Source organism: Corvus brachyrhynchos, unplaced genomic scaffold, assembly GCF_000691975.1.
Source record: "Corvus brachyrhynchos isolate BGI_N302 unplaced genomic scaffold, ASM69197v1 scaffold87, whole genome shotgun sequence".
Lineage (NCBI taxonomy): Eukaryota > Metazoa > Chordata > Aves > Passeriformes > Corvidae > Corvus > Corvus brachyrhynchos.
In genome coordinates this window covers 1027461-1052463 of record NW_008239767.1, presented here as the reverse complement: position 1 = coordinate 1052463, position 25003 = coordinate 1027461, and the positions used below count along the sequence as shown (strand labels likewise).

The following is a 25003-nucleotide window of genomic DNA, read 5'->3' as shown; positions in this document are numbered from 1 at the left end:
TTCCCTGTAATCCATGCAGTTTCTGAAAATGAGAAATACAGAGGAAAGAAGAGCATAATTTACAAATTTAACTCTGAAAATTACATACACATTTTCCTCCTTGGGTTTGAACTGGAAGCTAGAAATATTTCTGTGTAAGACAGTTATAGCCATTCCTGTGTTGATTTGCCACACTTTACCTCTGGTAAAACTAGAGCATGTAGTCCATGTTGTGTCCAATGAGAAAATTTTCAGAGTTTGCAGGAGAATGACTGTGGTTGTCTGTCTCTTGATGGATTTGGACCACAAATACAAACATGTGATTCAAACATAAACCTGGCACATATCCCCTGCACAGAGAAAAATACAGTTGAATAGTTTATTAATAACGTGAGCACACAAAGTAAAACTGATTCCAGACGGTTTTGTAAACTCCAGTAACTCAGTGAACGTTACATAAATTGTTCTGTTCATTAGTCTCAGTAGATGAACTAAGCTATTAAAAGGGAACACAGAAGTAAAAAAAACCTATCTATTATACATATATTTTTGATCTGTTCAGAATTTTAAGCTCTCTCTTATGCTGAGCCATTTCAATGCAAGTGCAATGTTCTGGTGAGGGAGTTAGAAGACTGACCATGCTAGCTTGGTTTTGGATTTCATAATGATACAAACAACCCTGGTTCATAAGAGATAACAACTGGGAATGAAAGTCACAAAACAAGGTATCTGAATATTAAAGTTGTAAACTCCACAAAACACAACTTTTTTTGATGTTTACAAAAGCTGGGAGTGAGTATGGTGGATATAATTTGCATGAGCAAACACTGTCACCCAAATATTGAATGGGGCTTCATGTACTTCTGTGTCCTTAGTCAAATACTTGATACAATTCCAGCAGTAGCTTCCCAGCTGAAGGTTTTGGCATAAATGACTGCTTCACTTCCTGAAGGTGAAAGGAGCTGTGTTGCCTTCTGTGTTCCCTTCTAGGAACACATTCAGGCCTTTGAAATGCAATTTTCATCTTTCGAATGCATAATAGGAAAAGTGTCCCTTTGTCTTTGGTGATGTATACTTTACCTTTAGATTGTAGGTTGAGGAATGCTCCTCTGTGGGCATTTCTTGATGCTGATGTAGCTGTTGAATTTCAGCTATTCCTTTGCTGTGCTCTGGGTTAATAAAAGTAATGTTATATCAAGTTTCCAGAAGCAAGAGAAAGTTCAAGTAAGGAGAACTTGGTAAGGGACTGTCATTTACATCAAGCAATCCTGGCTGATTCTGTCCTTGCTCATCCAAGAGATACCTCCAGGAAGATTTCCCTGACATTTTTTTAGGAGCTCTTATTTTCTGATATTGGGTAAGAGAGTTTGTGGTGGGCTGACAGCTTGGCCTGGGATGGCATAGTTTTCTCTTTCCTTATGACTGTACTTCCCACAACAGTAGTGTCTGTGCACAGGGCACAAAGCCATCTTGTGCCAGATAGCCCAGGTGCAGGGATGCAGTTTCCTGAGCAGGATAGCTGGGATGATGCAGGAGCTATTCCTGCTCAGGAGCAGAATATCTAGGCTATGGTAATACTCATATGATTTCACTGTTCCCAGTGAACAAGCTAGGTTGGTAATTTGGGTAACAAATCCGTCTTAATTTATATGCTTATTCTTTCGCTTTTTAGAATGGCTGAAGGAAATTCCTGTTTAAAAATCTAAGCATCAGTATGTTGTCCACACAATAATGCATTTAAAGAAATGTTCTATCTTAAGTATGAAAGTCAATCCACTGAAAATGTGGTTGCTATGGCTTCTTTCATGGATTTTGCACTTACTATCTGTAAAACAGTACCTATCTGTGATCTCCACACAAGGTGTCTCCAGACTCCCAGGGAAGTGATATTCAGCAATTCATGAACAGGCTGGACACCCAAATCCTGTCTCATGTTTTACACTGGACCCAGTGTTAAGTACGTGTCCTGGAAATAAAATTTTTAAGTTCCTGCTATGTACTTAATTTTGTTATGAATTTAATAGGGACTCTTGGGTATGTAGGATTGGTATTGGCACTAGACAGCCCACAGGGATACATTGAAACAGCCTGTAGAAACTGAGCTGTCTCTCTGCGTCCTCATGCTCTTGATGCTGAGGTAAGAGTGGGATTTGCATCCTAGAACTATTTTATGAGCTCAGGTGATGAGCTGTTGGATAGGAAACATATGTGCTTATTGGGGAGGGATAGAGCTGCTGTTCCGTTTTGTCAACATTCAGCTCTCCCCCAGGCAAAATGGAAAGTGCCCTTCCGCTGGGCCAGTAACCACTCTAAGCAAATGCTCTCTGCAGTTGTCCCATTGCAGACAGACCACTGGATATCCAGGAGTATCAGCTTCCAGGGACACAGAGGAAAAAGGGACCTGACACATTTGGGTAATGGTAAGAGCCCCAGCTTGGCAGAAAGGTGTCACTTCTATCACTAGTCATGCATTTTATCTAATTGCTTTCTAGTTATATGTGGATAAATATTGTTGGAATAGAGATTATTACCTAGGGCTCTTGGACTCTTGACTCTGTTCTGGTTTAAACCCAGGCATCAACCACACAAATGCGCTCTCATTCCCCCATGCACTCCTGGTGTGGTGGGGAGGAGAATCAGAAAAACAGGTAAAACCCATGGGTTGAGATAAGAACAGTTTAAGACTTCAAATACAGTAAAATATAATAATACTACTGCTAATAAACATGATAATAACAATAATAAGAACAAAAATTTTATTGACAAGGAGAAAGATATTTAAATATAAATAAAACTCAAGAGAAATAAGTGATGCACAACACAATTGCTCTTCATCTACTGACTGCTTCCCATCCATCCCCAATCAATGACCTCCCCCTCCTGGCGAATTCTGCCCAGTTTAGATACTGGGCATGACATTCTATGGTATGGAATATCCCCTTGGACAGTTCAGATCAGCTGTCCTGGCCTTGCTGCCTCCTGGCTTCTTGTGCACCTGCTCACTGACAGAGCATGGGAAACTGAAAAGTCACAGAATCATAGAATGGTTTGGGGTGAAAGTGACCTTAAAGATCATCTTGTTCTAACTCCCCTGTCATGGGCAGGGACACCTGCCACTAGACCAGGTTGCTCAAAGCCACATTCAACCTGGCCTTGTTAATTTTTTTCTTACCTGAGAGTTTATTATTGCAGAAGATAAAAGTGAACTGAAAAGGAAACATTTTATTGTGTAGTTGAGCTATCAGAGAAATTACAAAAATATATTATTTCAAAATAAGCTTAAAAAGTCCTAAACATTTTAAAGTTCTAGTAGTGGTAGCTTAAGACAAATTTTTCTCACTGTAATCTTTTTTGCTTCAAATTGTTTCAATTCTTCAGCTGCTTTTGGTGTAAATAACTTTTTTGATGTATTCTTGTTTGTGAGTGCAGAGGATGTTGATGTGATGTTATGTCCAGAGACACTGGCAGTCTATCCAAATAAAACACTGCTGGAATGTGAGGCAGAAGTTGGTACTACAGCATTAAATGTTCCAAAGGTGGTAAGCACAGTGCTGCTTGAAGAGTTCACAGCAGAAGCATTGCTAGGCAATTGCTAGGATGTAGCCCCAAATGCAAGGGGATTACAACCAACAGAAATGCTCTCAAAAGCAGCAGTGTTTCCAGATGATGATGCACTGGCAAGACTGGAAATCATTGTGAATGAGAAACTGGTAGCACTGTTACTACTGCTGTTCACGGGAAAGCTTGGCAGCCCAAGGCTTGATGTTTGTGGTCCTCCAAATCCAAAGGAAGGCAAGGGTTGAGTAATTGTGTTATTTAATTCAGATGGCACAGCTGCTTTTGTCAATGCATTTAAAGCTTTCAACTGAGGCAGCTGATTCTTCCATTGTCCATTGTGTGGGACAGAATTTATATGTAATTCTGAATGTTACTGTTTGCTCAGCACTCATAACATTCCAGATAGATTGTTCTGGCAAGAAATCTGAGAAGCCTGACACATTCAGCTTTTCTTTCATTGGTGAGTAAGATGAAACTATCCATTGTCCTGAAGATTCCCAAATTTCCATGTCTTTCACTACACAGTCAAGAGTCTCTCCTCTTCATCTTTATAGCCATCAGCAATATTTTGACAGTAAATGCAGAAAATCTGTTCTGCAAAAAGTCTTTGACCTAGAGTAAGAACTACTTAGCAACAACCAAAACATCCGTGTGTTATCAATATTATTCTCATACTAGATCCCAAACCACAGCACTGAATAAGCTATGAAGAAAAAAATGAACTCTATCGCAGCCAAAACCAGGACACTCAGAGGAGTGTTACTTTACCCAAGTTCCCTGGGATTTATGTCACAGTGTCATCATTCCTGACATCAAAATAGTAGCTGAGGAGCAATGATTCAATTGGAGGTAAGATTCAACTGTTTTAATGTTAATTGCTTTGGAGTTAATTGTTGAGTAAGAAAGTGATCTGGGCTCTTAATTGTTGGACAGAGAAACAAATGACTCAGCCCATCCTGAAGCGGGAGATGCTGATGAATCACTGAGCAGAAAGATACTTATATAAAAAAATGCTCCTCTGAGTATGGAGGAAATGGAGAAGACTTGCTTACCAAAAGTGTTGAGCTTGAGGACAGCTGAAGTGGTGGGAGACAAATTGCACCCTAGGTTTGCTATAAATCAGAGTTTAGGTTCCCTGCGAATCAAACCAAGAGTTCCTTAATATGAATGATTTTAAAGAGCAGATAGGATGTCAAAGGAGGAGTCCAGTTCTGTGAACATAAAACTGTCTAGTCTTCCTCCTGCATATGTGAAAATTAAATGATTACCCATGTATGGAGGAGCTGCACACCAAAATAGCCTGAACAACATGGGAAGCAATAACTTTTCTGGTGTGTACAACAAAGCTGCAACTGAAAGCCTGGGCAGCTTTCAGAGGTCTGGAGAGCCTTAGCCCTTCATGTAAATTCAGTATATATATTTGAGGTGAAGAAAGCCATTATGGTTATGTTTTATTTATACTGCTCTTCTGCAGAAAGGTAGCAGTTTTAGGAAATGAGACACACTGTGCCCCCAAGGGAAAATCCTCCTGTAGATATGTCCTGTACAAGGAAGTCATTTGGTGGGCACACTGCATATGTGCCTTGCTTGGTGGAAAATTGCAGGTTTAATTGGGTTTTTCTCCTGCTGTTTTTTTAACAATACTGAATCTGTCACTATGCAGGGAACATTGTGTATGAAAAATATCCAAAAAAGATTAAGTGGCATCCTAGTCATTTGTTTAGTGCTTAGGGCATAAATGGCAAATCTCAAAAGGCTATGACAACAATAGAAATAATGTGTAAAAAAAACCAAAGCAAAAATTACCATACCATATAGCTTAGCTATATGCAAATCAGGGAGCATTAAATGCCAGTCTCCTAATTTTTTTTAAGAAAGAAAACACAGAGCTAATAAAGAATGTTAAACTTTCTGGTCCCAGTGGTGACAGAAATCCTTTCAATTCCCATGTGGCACCAGCAACAAGGTAGATTTCTGTACGTTCTACTCATAGTGTGTCAATGCCAGCCTCAGGGGTTCACCAGGAGACACAACACAATGAAGCGAGCATTGGTCTGGGTCCACCAACAGATTTGAGTGCTGGAAAACTGTGTGTCTCTGTGTATAGTCCAGTTTTAAGGTTCCTACTCCCATACAGGAATCGACAGCCTTACAATGCCTGTCCTCTCTGCTTACCCAAGGACTGGATGTCTCATAAGGAATTCACAGTCAGCACTTGGAGGAGCAAGTTGTCTCAAATCACTTTGAGGAGCTATGGGGAATAAGCTTCCATCTCACATCCTCATCCTTGCCTGGACTCGTAGTCATCCTACCTGTCCCTCCCAGAAGGTTCTTCCCTCCAGACACACTGAAGTAAGTAGATGGTCCCAGAAATTTTCTTTAGAAGTGGAGCAGTAGTCCTATAAGACATAACCAGAGAAAGTAGCAGTGACTTCCTTACATGTAATCTTTACAGTGTAATTCCAAGTGGAATACTCTATATGGGATACAATTCCCTTCCCTTCTCCACCTGAAAGAATTCCAGTCACCTGCCACCACCTAGGTGAGTGTCCCAGCCAGCAAGGTATAGACACTCTGGCAGATGTTAAAGGGAGAGAGAAGGGTAGAAGGAAAATGTAAATGCTATTTACATTTTTTTAAGCGTTACCTAAAATTGAATGGGAGTGACTTAATTTTTAAGTTATTTCTGTAGGACGGCGGTCCTGGGAAAGAGCAAAACAGCTTGTCCAGCCTTGAGGTGTCCAGCCTGGGGCCAGCCAGCCAGGAGTCACACTTTTGCATGAAAGGTAAGGTTCTTTCACAGTGTAGCTTCATCTGCCCAAATTAAGTGAAAACTTAATTGAAACACATCCACTTCTTCACAGTTAGAAGACTGTCAGAATCAAGCCTCTTCTTTTACAATCATTCAGTTTTTCTGGCACACCTTACTTGGAGATATATGCTGCTAAGGTCTCTTCCATGTCCTTTCTCCCTGTTTTTTCAGAGTGTGTCTGCTAAAGCTTTAAGCTGTTCTTGCATTCACAGTGCTGTCTTTGATGTCTGTTTATTCCTGGTACCATGCAGTGTCACATAATCAGATTGCAATAGCCTCACCGAACAAATTCTTCCTTCCAAGCAGCAAATATATCAAGCTTTTGGACCTGAATAAAGGAATACTATCTTTTGCAGGACCCATATTTCCAGTATAATTTCTGGGCAGCTAATCCCATAAGGTAAGTTCTAGGAGTCATGGAAATAGCCCCACATAATTAATTTTTTTCTGAAGTGCCAGCATTCTTTTATAAAAAAAAATAAAATTTGAGAACTAGTGTGGAAATGAAGATGTTCTAGAGACAAAAGTAGAATTCACAACAGTTGTTTTAATTTCTTTATACATGACCCACAAAACAGGCTGCTAATTAATGGATTTTTCTTATTGCATTGCTTTCCTGTATATTTTTGCCCACTTATCTATCAGCTAGAAACTCTGTAAGGCAGGGTAAGTTTTTTAGGCTGTGCACATCTTGAGATTTTTATCTGTGACTGTATTTTTGTAGCCCTCAAAATAATAAGCATAATTTATAGTACTTTCCTGTTTTGTAACGTCAGTTATTCTGTCAGATCTCAATTTGAAAGTTGCTTCAAAGGGAAGCTGCTGGTTATGAACACAGAAAGTTGTCAACTTCTGAAGTGGTTTGACTCCAGAAGAGAACATTCCTGTCTAAAAATACTTAAATCCTTTTGTAGTATTTTTTGATCTGATGCTGAAGATTTTAAATTGGCTTTTGAACCCATGTTCGGCATTTTATAGAGCTGAATTAATTGTAAGCTTGATGTTTTCTTTTTCTTGAAAGATTATTCAGTTCCATTTTCTCCTTACAAAAATGCCATAAGGGGCTCCTGTGAGCCCACAAGAGAAAATGAAAGCTTCCAGTTAATAAAATGCATTTACCTGTGTGTATAAGCTGTGACTGACTGAACTTCCCCCAGCACTGCTGTTATTATATACCATCCATCTCCCACAGACATACAAGACTCAAGGTCAGTGGGGAACAAAAGTTTTTGTATAAATGCTGGTATGCAAGAGTCCTTCATCTTCTGAAGCTGTTGTGCCTGAAGTGTGAAATAGCCATGAGAAAATTTGCTAAAATAACTATTATTTGCCTGTACACTCAGCTGCTTCTCCCAGAATGACACTTGCAGCTGAAAAGGGTTTCTGTGAACAGGTGCGAAACGGTTGTGGTTCAGCCCACAGAGATTTTATAGTAGAGGGAAGTAGAGAGAGGAAGGGAAAAGAAGGGAAGGGAAGCATAGAATGGCTTGGTTTGGAAGGGGCCTTAAAGACCACCTAGTTCCAACTCCCCTACCTTTCACTAGACCAGGTTTCTCAGAGCCCCATCCAACCTGGCCTTACACACATCCAGGGATGGGGCATCCACAGCTTCTCTGGGCAACCTGTTCTAGTGCCTCCACCCCTCACCATAAAGAATTCCTTCCTAACATCTAATCTAAACGTGACCTCTTTAAGTTTAAACCCATTCCCCATTGCCCTATCACTGCAAGTCCTACTGGAAAGTCTTTCTCTGTCTTTCTTATAAGCCCCTTAAGTATTGAAAGGTTTCTCTGGAGCCTTCAGGGGACTGAACAACCCCAATTCTTCTAGCCTTTCCCCACAGGAGAGATGCTCCATTGTTGACTTGTGCTTTAGCGATGACCAGGCAAACTGATGTTTTCTGTGGAAGGAAATGGGTTTCTCCCACTTATCACCTGAGGCTTGTTTTAAATTGCTCAAACTGCTTTTAAGGACAGGACTGCTGATGACTGCTCACTCTTTCTAAGAGAGGTGTGTTCTAGTGTCACTTTGTCTTAGAGACAATAACCATCTGCTTACGTACTACATCCTTTTTAAGTCCTCATACCTCCTTCAGACTTGATGCACCTCAACATTTTTATGGCCTCTAAAGACTCCCACACAATCATCTCCTGATTGTTCACTAATAACTTAAATATACTAAATAGTACTGGCCCTCTACAGCTACCTTCAAGTTCTTACCATTTACATGCCTAAATTCTCTACCTTTGTACCTTTTAATCAGTTTCAAATCCCACTACAGAAGCTTGGCATTTAACACATGACTAATTAGTTTGCCTAACAATTTTAAAAAGAACATAATGAAAATCCAAATAAATTATACCGTGCCAACCTACTTTATCTATTACTAGTATGTTAGTAGAGACAACTTTCCATGCAGAATTGCTTTGTCTCTATTGCCTTCCCTCTAAAACACACAAATAGTGGAAGCTACACCTTCAGCATCACTTAACTAATTTCTTTGAAGCTGTGCTGATTTGCATCCATTGAGGGCTTCACCAGAAACACACAAGCCTAAGAACTTCATCAAGCAATCCCTTCTGATGCAATTAGTCCTTAATCGTAGGAGTAGCCCCGTTTAGGTTAGTAGTGAGATACAATCATATATTTTGGCAGCTACAGGCTTTTGTGCTGAGCTGAGTCACAAAAAGGTGCCAATATCTGCAGGAGCATTTCCTTAGGTGAGACATCTCAGTGTTACTCTCCCAGTGCTGGTAGCTCTGAGAACCCTCTGAACTTTTCAAGCTCAGTTGTTGTCTGCTCATGCTGCTGAGGGATGAGATGACGAGAATGGAGTCCCTTCTCCCCACCTTTGGCCTTTCTCCAAAGGCTTATCTCAGCCAATGTTCTTCATTGAGAAAATGAGATTCCCCATCCCAAATACGAGCTGCTGGGTAGCAGAGGTATCCTCTCAGTGCATGCAGCCTAGGGTATGTCTCTGACCCACCTCAAGGGAAGTGAGCACTTGAACATGTGTTCCCATGATGCCAAGTATGTGCATGTTTTCTCTATAAATTCACTGACATTCACATTGGTTTTGTGGTTTTCCTGTGAGCTGCTGAGAAGCTTGCAGGTACACATGAGTTATTAGTGGTGACCAGACTCTACTTGCTTTCAAGATAGCTTTTCTCTGTATTAATTGTGAAAACCTTCCTCAGGGTTTTAGCTCAAGCCAAAGCTCCAAGCTGCATGTTAGTTGCTGGGTTGTAAGAGTGATATACTGTCAAGTGAAAGGGAGATGTTTCCTTGAACCCTTTGTATTTGAGCAATCTATCAGTGCCCCCAGGGAGGATGAGACCCTTGTGCCTGACTAGTCTGTCAGGGCTCTGTTATGGGGACCCCACTAAACAGCCACTGTATCACAGGGTGATTTGACCAATAATTCAGGGTCACACGCTGACAGTGTCCCCACTCTTGGTTAGCTTATTATCAGTTTTGTCAAGCATATTATCCACTGCCAGCAGCTGCCAGCACCCTTGAAGGACCCAAACTCACACTTCATGGAATAGCACACTTTATTATCAAACACATTGGTAATAGAAGACTGTGACAGGTTAAGGTTCAGAGATTGCCATCAGCAGTGTACTGACTGCAAAAATGAATTTGAAGCAATATCCAGACAAGCTCTAATCACCAATGAAAGCTAGCTCAAAACAATCATTTAGTGAACATAGAATAAAGTTCTTACCCAACTGGCATCCTTATGGGGACAAGACAGGTTCAGCCCATTGATGGATCTCAGAAGTTACAATGGAGTCTTCTCTAACCTTTTCCCCTACTTAATCTATATGTATATTATTTTCTTTGTGGGAGGAGAAAATGTAAGGTTACGATTTCATGTTTAGATGGAGTTTGAGTGACTTCACTCATTAGCTTATGTAGGGCATGAAAAGTAACATGTATATTTGAGATGATGAAGCAAATTCCAACTTTTGATTACCATCTGGAAAATTCCATTGGCTTAGTTCCTATTATCTGCACTGTTTTCAACAGAGCAAAACCACCATGCTGCTCCATCCTTTGTTTCATATGTGCATTGATTTCAACAGAGCATGACTGCAACACCTTCGTGCCACTCCATCCTTGGTTTCAGGCCTCCCTTGGGGTGATACACCAACCTTCCTCAGAGTTCTTGCTTCGAAGGTGTGCAGACAGTTTGTACCTGGTGAACTGCTGGGGGAGGGTTTGCAGCCACTGGGAGCTGGCAGAAGGGGGTTTTACCCCTCATGTGCTGACACAAAGAAGCCCAGAGGTCAACGCTGAAACCCCTCTGGAAGGCGGCACTCAGTGCCCAACACACAATGAAAAAGGGGCAGAGCTCCTCACCCAAAAGGGGCTTGTACCTTCCTGTCACTGTCAGGCAGGCACGCAGGCGAAGGCAAAGAAGAAAGAGAGAGGGGACTCTCCGTATGTGTTCTACACAGGTTTATTGCAGGGAAAAGGCAGGGACAAAAAGACCAATTAGTGGCAGAGTCCAGTGATGTTATACTGGGCACGAATAGGTGGGGAAAGGGATCACAGCCAATGGGATAGAGATAAGCAGGTGGGGTTGACAGGAAGGGAACCAATGGGAACAACACATAGGAGGGACTTAGGGAAGGATCTAATGGGGAGTCAAGGAACAAAGAACTTTCTAGAACTGATACATATTAAACTTGGGAAATGAATATATATAACTTCAGGCATAAAACAGGGAGGGAAAAACATTAACCAATTGGGAGAAAACATGCAAAAAGCAGAACAAGAGAATCATGGGTGCTCACCATGACTGAAGTTACATGCTGAACTTGGGTTGCTGATCACCACAGGTGGTTGTGTGAGTTTTCCTCAGGAGACAGAGTGGCTGGAGCCACCTGCACCACCACAAACAATAGCCAATGCATGCACTCCTTGCTGAACTTTGTTATTTGGTCCCCAGTATATTATTATGTATATATTTGTGTGTCTATATATGTTTTTTCCCTCCACTGCTAGTGTCAGATACTTGGGTGTGCTCAGGGTAAGAAGTAAGAACTGTAATTTTGAGTTGTAGATGCCTGAGTGGTGAGACAGGGGATTAATCAGCTTGGTGGTTTTGTGTGTCAGATACCTGAGGATGAGCACAACCCCATGTGGACTTCTTGAGGGGGGGGCCCCAACAAAAAATGCTTTGTATTATACAACAACATATCAAATAAAAATATCAATGTAGGCCTGTTAAAGCCAGAAGTTTCTCAATAGATAAATATGTCTGAAATTATCACCATCTTATTTTTTAAGAGGCCTGGGTAAAATGGCCATTAGATTTGATGGGTCAGACATAATGCTGCTAGAAAGTATGTACTTAAAAGTAAATGGTTGCAAATGCTGCTATTTCTATAAAAATATTTGTGGATGCTGAATTGTGAATAGAAATCGTTTGTCAGCTTCATTATCAAAGCAACATCCAATGTTGATATCTGGTGAAACAAAAAGTATCACTGGAGAGAGATAATGTTTCTTTTTTTTGTAAGTAAGCACTGAAATGGTGGTGGTAAATTCAGCAAGGGTATTTTGTGTAGTTTTAAAAGGATTCTTTAGTGCTTTCATTCCTTTCATTTGGTTTGCTCTACAAATGGCAGCTGAAATATTTTCACAACTGCAGATGAGCAGAGGGCATATGCCATGGAGTCTCTCAGGCAGCAAAAATCACAGCATGTGGGAGTATAAATATGACATTGAACATTTACTGGTTGTTCAAAGACCTATGATAAACCCAGAGCAGAAACATAAATCTCCCTTCTTCATTTAAGACTATACCTGAATAATGTAGTCTTGTCTTCTAATTTAAATACAGGGAGTGGTATTTTTGTTTTTTTTTTTTTGGGGGGGGGAAGGGAGAGAACAACTAATTTGCAGAAGGGTAAAAGAGCCAACTGTCTTGAATTTTTAATTTTTACTGTTATCTTTCATTACTGAGGTGGTTAAATCCTCTGGGCTGCAGTATGCCTACACTTAGGCATGGGATGCTATAAAACATGAGGCTGTGTAACTGATCATGTGTAGGCAGATAAAGTCCCTTTTATCACTGCTCAATATTAAAAATAAAAACCTCATAAAGCATGAGACAGAAAACTCAATCAAGTTCATATGTACTGTAAAAACTCATATGAATATGAATACTTTTTTACCAGTAATAAAAGTCTAAAATGAAGAGGTATGAACTCGAGTAAGTGATTTTGAATGAAGATACTGATATTTCAATTTTTTTTGACTTACAGGGAGCCCAGAGAAATCAGGGAATTAAGCTTAAAATAAATTCTTTTCTTTGACATTCATTGGGGAGCATCCCCAAGCATACAACCTTCCTTTATAGGAGGCAAGTCTGAGGAACTGTCTCAATATGAAAAGACACCAGAAGAGTTTTAGAAAAGTCAGTGGTAAAGGAAGAATAAAACTGATGGTATCAGGCAGTATAAGCCAAGCGTGTACCTGCTGAACTCAGGGTTGAGTTTGCTGAAAAATTAGTTGTAGCTTCCAACTTATTGTTTAAAATTATTTTTTCTTTTGGATGGTTTGGGAGTGGCAAATATAACACCAGTTTTTATCAAAGGGTTGCAGAAAGAATTCAAGGAACTACAGAAAAGTACCTCTGACTTTTGTGTTGGACAAGTTGGTAGAAGCTGAAAGAAATGACAGAAAAGAGTAGAGGGGAAATACAGCATAGAGGAGAAGAGTCAAAGCAGTTTTCATGGACTGAAGTCATCCTTCAGAAATCTATTGTAGTTCTGTGAAGAATAGGTATGTAAGGGTGATGCAGTTAATAAAAATTTTTTTTAAATACTTTCAATGATATTTTTAACCATAGAGTCTTGATGATATTAAGACATCATGGGTTAATAATTGGTTAAATGAAAGAAGCCACAGGGTAGGAGTAAATGATCCCTATTTCACAACAGAGAGGAGTATGCACAGGTCCAGCCTCTGTTCTGTTTAGTGTATTCATTAATGATCTGAGGAAGGGGATGAGTGCTGTGGTGACAACTACTGCTTGATCAGACAAAATATTTCAGAATAACCAAAACTCAGAGCAACTGCAAAGAGCATTAGAAGGATTCCTTGTTATTAACTGACTCTAAAATAGAAATGGCAGATGAAGCCTAGGGCCCAAAAATTTTAAATAATGCATCTGGGAAAACCAGTCTCAAATATATGTATGAAATTGTAATTTCCCTATCAGCTATGTCAATTTGAAGTTATTATACATAATTTTCTGAAAAAAAATCATTATAATGTTTATTGATAACTGAAAGGTAAATGGAATGTTAGAAGTTATAAGGAAAGGAATAGAAAATAAAATAGCTCTTTGTCACTGTTACATATATGGAGTGTTGAATAGAGAGCTCCCTTAGTCTCAAGATGATACACTAGAAGTAGAAAAGATATAGAGGACAATGAGGTTAACCAGAAATTTGAAATGGCTTCTGCACATGGGAAGATTAAATGAGTTATGGCTTTTAGCCTAGGAAAGAGAATACTGAATTCCCTGTCTTTCCCCGACTGTGCAGCGTGGACAGTGTAATGGGGCTATTAGACATCTGGCCTAAAACAAACAAGAGGAAATACTTTTCCACACAGCCTATAATAGAGCTCAGGAGCTCACTGCTATATGATGTGTCAGATGTAAAAGTAGAAATGCAAATTGGATGGATCTGGAGAATCAAGGCCATTGAGATCAAACTCTGGCACAGAGCAGCCTCAAACACCTGCTTGCTGGGAATATCAGCCGTGGTCAGCAGGGCTCTCTGTGTGCCATGTTTCCTGGCAGGAGTATCTGCTGATAGCCACAGCCAGAGACTGGCTACAGGAATGAATGGACCTTTAGTTTGACCAAAGCGTCTTAAAATATTTATGCTTATCTCCATTCTGTCAGATATGTGGACTTAATGCTGTTCTTCACTATTGACTGAGTGGTCAAAGGCGGCCTGTGTCAGAGGACTCAGGTGGTTGCTCTGACTCAAAATCTTCTACTAGCAGATGTTGTGGCTCTGCTGAGCTGAGCCCTGCTTTCAGGCTTCCCCAACACTTCTGCTCTGTCACTCTCCTGGACTTTCTTTTTCCCTCCCAAGCCTTGATTTTCTTCAAAGATGGGTTTTGAGTTTTGTTCTTTGTAAGGAAGATAAATTCAAGGTGGTGCCTTGAGGAGGCACATGAGCATGATTCCAGCACATGGCAAAATGCCTTGTGTTACTTCCTGGCATGGAGTGAGCAGTACAAGCTCTGCTGTCAGGATCTTTCTCTGCCTGCTTGCTGTGGAGGAAGGAAAGGTGCCCATTAATGAGGCAGGTGATTCATTGTGGTATGAAACAGACTGGCTAGGGCTCCTCTGTAAATAACTTCTGGCTGTATTTTCTGTCAGACAGGTGGAAGCTCCTTATTTGTATGCAATAATGGCATGTGCTTATCACAGAGTGATAATGCAAGGAACAAACAAATGACATTTCCAGTATTAATATGTAAATTACATGCTAAGAAGAAATGATCAAACACTCCTGAAATACTGCAGCAAGCACTAATTGCATTCCTTGCCCTTCAGTATGCTGTGCACTGTAGATAGCTCTTTTCCCTAAATGAGCATTTAAAGCTTCACCTTTTTCTGCTTCTTCATACCTAAGTATTTCAGATATAAAATTTTTCCTAAATTTGTTGCACTGTTTGCATATACTGCTTTATTGTACCTCTTAGGAGGGTGATGTGACCAAAGGTTTTCTAGAACAGCCTTTGTGTGCTCTGATTCCCTAGAAATATCTGTAAATTATTCCTAGCTTGGAAACAGCAGGCAGAGTGCTGAGGTGGATTTCTGTGTGAGAAACCATTCCAAATAACCCTCTTTTGCAAACACATCCAGCCTTATCTTGAAAACTGATGAAGGGTTTTTGTTTTGTTTCTAGTACAGTTTTTCTGGAAATCTGTTCCAGAACTTCAGTCTCCAGATGACTGGAAATCTCATTTCTTAGTAACCATTTTCTTCATGTGTCAACACTCTCTGTGAGTTTGGAAAGTTCTTCTCTTGTGTTTTCTTCTTGAAGTATTTGGAACACAGTTACACCCTCTGGATTTGGCATCTTTGCTTTTTTTGAGCTGAATAAGTAATTTTGTAATAGTATCCCCGTATAAGATGAATCCCCATTTTGCCAGTGTTCTAACCACTATTCTCTGAACACGGGACAGCCTGAGTTCCTTTCTTTAACACTAACTGTTAGGAAATGTATGTATTGTGTGAACTGGGGCCTTCCTTATCAGGACTTAACCCAACAGTGCTGCTCCTCCACTGTCTGTACATAAGAAGTAGTATGATTATGAATCCTATGGAGACTTGTACAATATATCTTTCCCGATCAAGCATCTCTGAATGAAAAGATCCTGGTAGAATAGAAAAGAATACCTCAACATTCAAAATAAACTACACGTAAAATATCCAGAGATGAACTGAAGAAACTTATGTAGGACACTTCAGGTTCATCCTTGCTGCTATCCAAGGGACTTACGCAAGCCCAGACTGTGGCCACCCAGCACAGTGCTGTCTTGGGTGACTCGTGACTGGGAATGTACAATATTTAGGATTCTTTTTCCTTACTGTAGCTGTGCAGAAGGATTACAAGGGGGAAAGATTGACATCCTCTTCTAACAGCTACTTTTGTTGGCAGAAGGAGTGAATTGCAAATTATTTCCCGGCTCTGGTATTCCTTTGCCTGTTCATTGGCATTCACTAAGAAGAACTGGTAGATCCTGGAAAAGGAAGGGCCTGGTGGGTGAGACTAATCAGAAATCTCCACTGTACAGAGAGGGAAATTTGTATTGAAGCTTTGTTTATGTTTTTAGATGATACCCTGCTGTTTCTATAATTGGAAGTAGTATAAATTAGTTTAAGAGACAGGATCCCTACATGCAAGTAATAACAGCAATTAGGCATTGGCAATGGCAAGTAGCAATTCCTACATGTAAGACACCTGAAATGCTTCAACAGCCTTTGCTTTTCGAAAATGTGAGGTACTATTTGTTCTCACTTGCAGCAGGCACAACATTGTTATGTAGTAGTAGCTGTTCAGAGGACTGGATTGGATACACCTGGTTTAAGGTAGTTTTAATGCTGCTTAAAGCTCAGTCAACTCATCTCTACTCATTGCACTTGTGTTTGCTCTCAGTTTCTTAAAGATGGCTTTTACACTGAGACACTAATAATTTCCTTTGCTTTAAAGTCCCACTTCTGAATGTAGCAGTGAGGTGCTAGAAAGGGCTGGGGAGGGTGTTTTATTAATCAAGTAGCTAAAGGGACACTTGAAGTGATCTCTCTGCCTCTGATGAAATTCATTCCCTTATCTAGAAGCTCTTAAATCATCCCTGGCAGAGGTGACATTATAAAAATAATTCTGAAGAACAAAAGTTCTTGCCCTTGGAATACACTGCATTGCACCAAATGGTAGATGTTTATTGCTTTTTTTTTTTTTTTTAGGGAGTCTAGCTGGATGCTTCAGTTTCCTTTAGATTTCTTTAATCAGTTTTTGCAAGTTGATAGATGTTTTTCCCCCTCATGAATACCTTGTGAAGTAAGCTACACAAAGATAGCCAGAGTGGTGACTGGTAAACCCCAGGGATTTGCTCTAGGACACTTTGGGTTCATCCCTGTCCCAGTTTCAGGGGCTTTGGGGAACTCAGCCCCATCTTGCCATTCACCACCTCTGAAGTGGTCTGACAGTCTGTCCTTCTGACAGTATAAAGAGGTGGAAGCTGTCACACTCAGGTGAATTTGTTCATAGAACAGAGGCAGTTTATTGGTTTGGGTTTTTTTTTTTTTTGACAGTGAAAGCAATACTTAAGCTGTGCTAAAGATGAATTATGGGCATTATGGGATATATGGAAAGCCTGCTTGTTAGAAGGACACTAATATCTCTCCCTTTCTGTAGATTATTAAAAAAAATAATAACCAAACTCTGGGAGAGAGCAAAAAAAGGATGAAGGTGGTAAGTCTATGCCATTATATTCAATGGGGCCCTAATTCAGTCTGGATGGACAGATTTATGCACAGATAATGTTATTTTGAAGTAATTTCTGTTGTTTGTAGTGATCTTTCAGGACTTTAGGATATTTTGGAATATCCCTTGGTTTAATTTGTTCTGGAGGCATGTCAAATATGGTTTAATGAACTTGTTTAAATTCTGGTCAGGAGTTTTTTTCCTGTATCAGAGTATTTGAACTCTTCTATTATGCAAAATATTTAGTGTGTGTGTGTAAACTTACTGCTGGTCTGCAGTTCAGCAACAGTAGTAAATAGTTTACTAGTTTAAATTTTGTGTGTCACTAGAGACAGAAGGGGGCTTTTGGGTGACTTATGGCTCAGGTGTTCAAGGTGACAGCTCAGATTTTAGACAGGAAGATGATATGCTTTTTAAAGAATATCCACAACTTAGCCAGGATATTTGGCTGCAAATATATCATGGTCCGATAAGCAAGTAGACAACTAGAATAACCTGATTTCTATAGCTTTTATATATTTTAGATCATTACTTGGTGCAGCTGTTCCACTTTTTATTTTTCTTTGAATATATTGGAATGATTTCTGCTGCATAGTTTTGATACTGGTGTCTAGAATACCATGAATGGCTTGAAACAGGAGCTGAGAATGACAATGTCTCAGCCACAGCAGCTACTGCTGTCCTCTGGGCAGCTGCTCAGTCTTGGTGACAACTGAGGGCTTCTAATAAAAAAGCCATTTTACTGTGTATGCCCAATTCATTGGCCTTATCTACAGAATGTGACAAGTAATCCTCACCTTCAGATCAGTTCTGAGACACGGTAAGATGTTGAGAGGCTTTCCAGCAGCAAAGTTTTAAGCACAATAATCTAACTTACAGTATGGTGTTCTCTTTAGCATAACTTAGCTTTACAAATTGGCTATCTCTGACCTTGATAGTCTCTCATCTGGACTGTGATAATGGTGAATTTTGAGAGTGCTCCTTGTTATCTGATATGGGAAATGCTATTTGGGAATCTGAGGGCAGTAGTGAACAGAGGTGTCTCCTCTAGGAGACAGCTTCGTGATATCTGGACAGTGTGAAACTCACTTGGGGTTTTTTTTTCAGGCATTATGGAATTCAGGTTTGTTCAGGGAACTTCTGCATTGGATGAAAGCATTGCATCAGCTTTTACCTGCCTCCTGGTTGCTGGTTTGTGGCCCACAGTCCTATACGTTGGTGAAGTCCCTGGGTACCAGGGTGGCTTTGGAAGGGGTGAGCAGTAAGGCTGCTCTGACATGTATGAGGGTGGGAGCAGGCCATTCCAATGACTTTCTAAATCTCTGTTGTAACCCCTAGACCATACTCATTTCAGCATCATTTGGCTGCTTTTGTTAAAAAATCTGCTACTGATGTGGCATTCAGCTGGATGTGAAACTTTTAAAGAGCTTTCAGGTGCAGAGGGAAAGCAGTATTGTGTTCGAAATTGCTACCAGGGGTCTATCAAGCCTGAAGTCTTAATGGGGCTGAGGCCATGGTGCTCTGTCCTGAAGATGTGTTCATGCACTAGAGAAAAGTCACTGACAGCCTCCTAAGGAAGCATGTGAAGCTGGACATCCAAAAGGAGAAGTTTGATTGTCCTTGTGAGTGAACGGGGAGCTTCCTGTGTCATCAATAAAACTGCTCTCAAAGACACCAGTGACTTTATTGGAGTCCCATATACACATGGGGCCTCTTTTGTGAAAGATTTCTGTCCCAGATGTGTTAATGAGCTGATATTTCATTACTGCTTATGTTTAATTTTTCCATGTACCAGTGTCACTGGTTGAAGTAATATAGCCAGGTAATCAAACTGAGACCTGAGACCCTGGTCTGTGTCCCAGAACAGTGGTCTGGATGAAGTCATGGTGGCAAAATTCCATCTGATTTCAAAGAGGGCTGGCTGTCATCCACAGCAATAAACTACCCCTGTCCCTAGCACTAATAGACTAAAACCAGTTTCAGCTTAGCTTGTCATGCTTTACTCAGCACTTTATTATCAAACATCTTTCATATTGTGAGCAATTTTACAATGCATATAGCGCTAGTAAAACAAGCAGTGATTCTGTACTTCCTAAAATTCACTTAGAATGATGGCATATCATTCTAAGTTTTATTTTGTGTGACTTCCTAGGGGAAAAAAAGCATTTGAAGTTTTGTGTTTGAACATTTTCCTTAAAGAGAGTTTGTCTGACAGATGTAAACTCTTATTTGATCCTGCAATTTATTTTTTCAAATAATGTAATTGCATATATTTAAGGGAACTAATTCAAATCACTTAAAACTGAAATATTCTCCTCATCAGAGAATTGGTTTCTAAAGCTTAAAAATCTAAATAAATTGTGAATCATTTTGTGTGTGGAAGCTCTGTTGTGGGAAGCTCCAGGTAACTTTTCTGTGAATGGAGAGGGTATGTGTGGAGGTGCAAGGCAAGTGTGTGTGTGTGTGTATGTGTATATATATATTTCTGTATATACACACACACACACATATGTATACACACCTATACATATATATACACACATGAGCATATATATATGCTTGCCTGTGAACATTTATATGTAAGTATGTGCATGTAGACACCCCCACAGACATCAGAACTTCAGTTGCAGGACGAGTGCCATCTGACTAGCATATTGTACTGCCCCAGTACCCCAGGAGGACAGGGTCTTGTAAAGAATATAACAAATAAGTTTAAAGAGGAAGGAGACAGTAAAGGAGGAAAGAAGGTGGGGATGAAACCACAAGATGATATAAATTATCTGTGGGCCCTACATGGTGTTTATGAGTCACTGCAAAACACCTTTAGTGAGAGGTGTGGGTTGTCCCTGACTGCTGTTAACGTGTAAGGATCATTACCTGTCTGATAGATGTTGCAGCAGAGGTAGGTCTTGAGGAGAGATTTGAAACAGAAGATTTCCATCAGATCTTTTTCAAAGGGTACATTTTCTCCTTTACATCAGTTGGAGTTCCCAGAGCTGAATCATTAATGAGCATTTTTTCTGATGAAGTTCAGAGACCCACAGCACTGAGAGCAGGATGAAAGTAAAGCTTGAGAGATTTGCCATATACTCAACCCCACAAGGGCTCACTCTTCCAATGGTTGCCTCATGTTTTCTGGAGAACTGTTGTGGGTAAATGAGTCATGGCTATACAGTATAATTTTCCTGGTCATCATGTTCTGGGAGTGTTTTTCAGGATAGCATGAGGCAGGCTACAGTCATGGGAGTGACCTGAGGAGGTTGGTGCTGCCAGTCCTGGTAAGCAAAGGGCTAAACTGTTACGAGTCCTGCAGCAAATCACCAAGTCTCGATCCAGGGCAAAGCTTTTAAGTACTTCAGGAAGGAAAACACCATTTTGCTAATCCTGATTTCTTAGGTCTGTAAAAACCCTTTCAGAGTACATGTATGCAGCACAGAACCAATGGCACTGTTCTTACGGAATTGTATCTCAAGAAGAAAAGTTGATTTAGTTTGGTCTTCAAATCCCTGTTAAAACTTTTATGCCAAGGTAGTAAATTTTAGTTAGAGACGGATGGAACAGGTAGGAGTTTCTTTTAAAAGGGATTTGTTTCTTTTAAATAGGGTTTGTGTTTTTATCTCATATGCAGGATGTTATCTGTACAACTTTAGGGATTAGAGTTTTACAGGTAAGTATCTACATAGCTTGCTGAGGAGGTGCTTCCCTATCACTGAGGACACAGATTATAAGCAACACATTCTTTCCTTTCTGTGGACAAGGCAGGAGATCCACTTGGGCTCACATCTAGCCTTTTATACCTTAACCTATGTCTGCTCGTGCTGCTGAAGGAAGGATTTATGGACACTTTTTTTGTCACCACAGCAATCACGCAGTGAAAGTGGGGGCCTTTTCTTACACTCCTCACCTCCATGAGAGGAAAGACTGAGTTCAACATTTCTGTGCAAGTGGAAATGGGGCTCCTACATTTGGGCATGGCCTACTGGGACTCATTGGGAAAGAGGATTGCTCATCTGCTGTAAAATATTGATGACACCAGTCTAGATTTGTGCCTTGAAATTAAGCCTGCTGAAAGCTTAATGTGGTACAGATTTTGGCACTAGTTTGGCTCATTTCTAGCTAGGGTGGTACTCTGAGTTACTTGTTATTCAAAGACCCAGCTAGACAAGATTGATTTTAATTATTAAAGTGATCATGAAGTGTTATGTAGATAGATTAATTTCATACAGGCCAGCAGTTGGGCACTAACAGAAACTAGATTTGACTCAGTCATTTCCCAGCCCTTCACAATCTTCCCCGTTGTTCTTATTCAAGTGCAACAACCACAGTCAAGCACAGTGCAATAGCCAGAGAAACCCTGGAGCACCATAGCCCAGGGAGGCAATGATTCTATGCACACTGAGCAGTGGTAGCATTCTATTTATCATAGAATCGTAGAATGGTTTGGGTTGGGGGGACCTTAAGGATCATCTAGTTCTAACCCCCTGTGATGGGCAGGGACAACTTCTACTAGACCAGGTTGCTCAAAGCGCCACCCAACTGGGCCTTGAACACTTCCAGGGTTGGTGTATATCCTGTATGGAAAGTCCATTACAGCAGCTGAATGCATGTTCATAAAAGCTGTTTGTTACTTTCTTTACTCATATTATTTTATTGGTAAGTAAAAGTAAACAGCTGTCTTCTTCTTTCAGTGTCTTTGCCTCTTTTTTTTTCTCCTCCTCTGTGAGCTTCAGAAGTTTCCTGAGAATAATTTAGATGAAAATTGTGCTAACAGACGATTGACAGGAGAATTTGGGGCATAATGCACCTGTTGTGTCTGTGACTCCTTTCCTGACTCTCAGCAAATGTGTTTCAGACCATTTGTGGGCTGGAGGCCACAGAGTTTTGTTTTCAGGCTGCTGGAAAGCAGAGTCCTGCTGTCATTTCCAAAGAACATGGCAGTATTTTTTCACCCATTAGATGTAGGGCTTTTTCCTCTTATTTTTCTAATCTCTATCTAAACTCTATACCTTTGAATCCTTTCTTAATAATTTCGCTTCCTTGTTACTTTCTCCCCCTTCCCCCACCCATTTATCCCTGAAAATAACAGGTGTGTCCAACTTCTGTTTCAAAGACAGGTTTTATTTTAGCTTGCTTTTTTTTTCTGAGCAAATATGAAATATGAAAACATGCTGCATTTGTCTGATGATCAGTTGTCCACAATCCTGCTAACACTGGCCCCAAACATTTTGACACATGAGCTGATTTCATCCAAGTTTGTCAGAAATGTAAAGACAAGAAAAACAATAAATCCTGCAAAAATAATAAACACCTATGTGAAAATAGTTGGTCAGGTAGAGGGGGCAGAGGATTCATGCCCCATCAGGGAAGATTCAGGAAGAAATCATGTTGCTTAGGCATCAGAGAGTCCAGAGGAGAGCACAGACTTGAGATACGGATTTGCACAAAACCAAGTTTCATCATCTCTGCTGCTTATAGAGCGAGGCATTTAATTTGTCTCTCCTGAGAGAGACATTGAACTGTTCTTCTTTACTCTCAGGGTGTCATTGTGGCTTTTGAGTATTTTATTTATTTATTTATTTATTTATTTACAGATTTATTGAACAGTCAGTTATTAATTTAGGTTTTTTGGATGCTGCTTATTGCATAGAAGACTTGTGACTATGACATCTACAATGTAAAGTCTCCCACCTGATTTTTCTCTGCTATTTTTATGTCTGTTCATGTATCAGAGAGGAAATAATGGCTGTGGTCCTAAGAGGGAAAATAACTACTAATGGATCAGGTTGTATCAAATGGATTGTGAGAATGAGATAACCAGCCATAACAGGCTGAGGTACCCAACACTAACCACTAATAAAACCTGAAATTTATTGGCAACAGAGTTGAAAGTCATAACCCAGAGAGGAAGGTAAAATTATATAGACTCAGATTGACTATGGAATAATAGTTTCATTCCTTCTTACGTTTTCTCTCAGCTAAGAAATAAACCTTTAACATCACATCTTTTTCAAAACATCATTCGAAGATAAAAATAAGTGATTTTGTTGACATAACATCTATTTCCACTGAGAGCTCTATCAAAAGAGATCAAGTAGATATCGTCTTTCTGGAAAACTCAGATTAAAATCTACTGGCTGCCAGTGCCTTCCAAATGGAAGAATGTGTTAGAGTAAGACTTGTTTTATTCCTTTATAAGTAAGCGAAGCTAGCTATGGATTTACATGCTTCCTTTAATAGGGTCCCTAACTTGTGCTTTGGAAAAAGGTGGCAGTAAAGCTTTACTATATCAGAGTTATGGGGGTATATTTCTTTGGCTCTCACTGGACAAACTTTCAGGTTTCATGGTCTCAGACTTAGGAGAACCAATAACATCTAATATCTAAAATTTTCATAAAGTTTTGAGGCTTTAAAGTGCTACAGTAATTACTTTCTTCTGTCTCAAGATATTCACAGTAAATTTGTACCACATGGCAATGATTCAGCAAGCGAAGGGCCACTTCTCCTGCACAGCAACTTATTAATGAAGTATCTTTTACTCACATGTTTGACTTCTCTCATGTAGTACTTTTGTAGACAAGCTTTTTTTGGCAAACTTCAAGAGACCATAATACAGGTAGGAAACAGGGAATATGTTAGTGGAAGGAAAGATGAATAACATGGTCAAAGTCAGTAAAAAAAAAATAGATGGAATGTTTTCCCTGAATTTTGGAATTTTATTTGTTTTGCAGAAAACTCATTTTGGAGAAGAAAGATGGGACCATGTTGAAATATCACATTGCAAGTTTTCTGCACCTGTGACTTCCATGTCCATTGAACCAAACTATTAAAAACTCAGCTGTCAGAGGAAATAAAAAACCCGAGCAGTAAGTGAGAGTATATTCAAGTCTTAAAAATGTTTCTTTTGGTTACAGTGCAAAATTAAAATCTCAAAAACGTTTGGGATTAAAAATCTTTCAAGTACGTAGCTCAGATAAAATCATATGGTGATTTTGCTTAAATTTTAAAACAAAATACTTTGAACACAGGAATTTTTACTTTTTTCCTCAAATGAAACCTAACAACAATTTTTAGCAAGTCAAGATTAGCTACTGAGGAGGTGGGAATCATTAATTGAAAAATTTCTCACCTGCTCCACAAAGAAGGCTTTGATTGCATCTGTGAAGAGCATTCTCTGAAACGGGTGAGTTGTGCTCTCTGCCCCTCCTTTCATCTTCACGAGAATGGCTATTGCATGCTCAGAGCTTCAAACAGCCACTGCTGTCACTTTTAAGAACAACCAAATTAATTGCCCAATTATTCAAGGTATTATAAAAATTTAAAGACCAAATTTTTGAAGAACGCTTTGACTCATGGCCTCTCTATTATGAACTTAGTTTTAAATGATATTGAATACAAGTTAAACTATTTGGAGATGAGGCAAGAAAAAATTATGGGTTACTCAGGACTCTGCATAGCCAGACATGTTTCCTTCTTACATACCCCTTGACACAAGTTCCATTATCGACTGATAATTGCCAGCTCTGCTGTAATATATGCATCTATTTATTGGTTATTTCAAATCATCATGAGCCAGCTTCCCCTGTCCTAGTGCTACCCAACGGTGGAAAAAAAAGGCAGGCTCACA

General features: G+C 39.8%; 1 pseudogene; it reads right to left on the bottom strand.

Annotated features, from left to right (window-relative positions):
* Nucleotides 1-3571: 3571 nt before the first annotated feature.
* Nucleotides 3572-24589, bottom strand: LOC103621454 (annotated as a pseudogene).
* Between the last annotated feature and the right edge of the window lie 414 nt (nt 24590-25003).